The sequence below is a fragment of the Aethalodelphis obliquidens genome, unplaced genomic scaffold, assembly GCF_003676395.1.
Source record: "Aethalodelphis obliquidens isolate GAN/ISIS:26980383/991018 unplaced genomic scaffold, ASM367639v1 scaffold28, whole genome shotgun sequence".
NCBI lineage: Eukaryota > Metazoa > Chordata > Mammalia > Artiodactyla > Delphinidae > Aethalodelphis > Aethalodelphis obliquidens.
This window is the reverse complement of record NW_020837972.1, coordinates 21,454,585-21,455,960: the sequence shown is the minus strand read 5'-3', so window position 1 is coordinate 21,455,960 and position 1,376 is coordinate 21,454,585. Positions and strand designations below refer to the sequence as shown.

At 50.8% G+C, this 1,376-nt stretch overlaps 1 pseudogene; it reads left to right on the top strand.

The window, feature by feature from the left end:
• Positions 1-674: 674 nt before the first annotated feature.
• Positions 675-1,087, top strand: LOC113629982 (cytochrome c oxidase subunit 6A1, mitochondrial pseudogene; annotated as a pseudogene).
• Positions 1,088-1,376: the final 289 nt, after the last annotated feature.

Below are 1,376 nucleotides of genomic sequence, written 5' to 3'. Positions count from 1 at the left end.
GTGTTCTTAGGGGGCCCCTACTCTTTGGGGGCCCTTGGCCAAGCCTCAGGAATACAATGACACTTGGACTCCGTGAAACTCGAATCAAGCTTCCACTTCCCAGATATCAGCGATGCCTGTAGGCGTCCGCTGACGTTGATGAGCAGCTCAGACTTAGAGCAATAGTGCTTTAGTTTCCGGTAATCTCTATGAAGCCATGCTTCCTCCAACTTTCTGGAGCACCTGTGAGTTTCTTGTTCAGAAGCCTTTGATCATTTTTGAATTCGATGCAGTATTTAGCAAGCTGTTAACACAAGCTCGCACTGTGCTTCCTATTTGGGGTACAATGCTGAACTGGGCGGATAAGGTCTCTGCCTTCCTATTTGGGGTACAACGCTGAATTGGGCGGATAAGGTCTCTGCTGTCAGTTAAATTCCTTTCTAAGGAAGAGACCGGCACTGCCCAAGTGATACCAAAATCCAAACAGTTGAGAACAGTTTAGTTCGTGGTGGTCCACGTAGTGTGGGCGTGGGAAGGTGCGGCCTTCTTTATAAGCACAGTTAGCCTTTAAGAGACCTGGATATCAAGAAGGGCTGGCAGTGTGAAGATCCGGGGTCCCAGGGCACCAGACAAAGAGAGCAGCAAGTGCTAACAAGAAGTGAGAAGACCCAGGTAGGCGGTGATGCCGGTTGAAAATGGCGGCAGCAGCTGGATCCCGGGTTTCTGGGCCGCTGGGTCGTTCCCAGCTGCAGCTGAGTCGGCCTATGTCGAGTGGTACCCACAGCTTGCATGTGGAAGGCCCTCACCTGCCTCGTGGCGCTCCCCAGGGTGGAGCGAGCATGCTGGATGTCTTCCTGAAGTCGCGCCACGGAGAGGAGGACAGACCGGAGGCGGTCGACTACCCCCATCTCCGCATCAGGTCCAAGCCCTTTCCCTGGGAAGATGGTAACCATACCCTTGTCCATAACCCTCATGTGAATCTGCTTCCAACTGGCTACGAAGATGAATAAAGAGAACCTGGACCACTACAGTGGGGACCACAGCACTAGTTTGGGCCATTACTCTGCACACATGGACCAGAAAAGTTAGGGGACCTTAAGCTCACCTTCTTGTGTCCGGTGATGACCATTGTACTTGATATCTTCCATCCTTTGCTTATGGCAGGAGATGGCTTAAATAAATAACCTACTCATGAGCTGAAAAAAAAAAAAAAGACCCAGGTATGCTTGGGACACGAGGTCAGAGTGGGGGACTGTTACAAGATGACATGAGAGAGGTTGGCAGGGCCTTGGAGAAGATGGGGTCTTTTAGGGCATGATCTGGGATTTGAATTTTATTGTAAGTGCAGAGTTGAAAGGTAGGGAGTTTACACTTTAAAGGATCACCCCAGCCAGTGT